Raw genomic sequence first — 211 nt, 5'->3', positions numbered from 1 at the left:
CCGCCGCCGGGCCTGCCGGCTGCCCTGAGGCCCCTGCCGGGGTGGTTTTCGTTATGGCTGCGATCAGCCCGTCGTGCCCGCGTGCGCTCCCGCCTCCCACCGGGAAGGGGCTCCGCGCGGGAGGGGAAGGGGCCGACGGCGCGCGGCGCTGCCAGCTCCCCTCGGCTCGGCCTCCCCGCGGAGGGGGCAGCGGCCCCGGGGCGGGCCGGCC

The sequence above is a fragment of the Haliaeetus leucocephalus genome, unplaced genomic scaffold (assembly GCF_000737465.1).
Source record: "Haliaeetus leucocephalus isolate CR32 unplaced genomic scaffold, Haliaeetus_leucocephalus-4.0 Scaffold439, whole genome shotgun sequence".
Lineage (NCBI taxonomy): Eukaryota > Metazoa > Chordata > Aves > Accipitriformes > Accipitridae > Haliaeetus > Haliaeetus leucocephalus.
Note: the sequence above shows the minus strand (reverse complement) of the source record.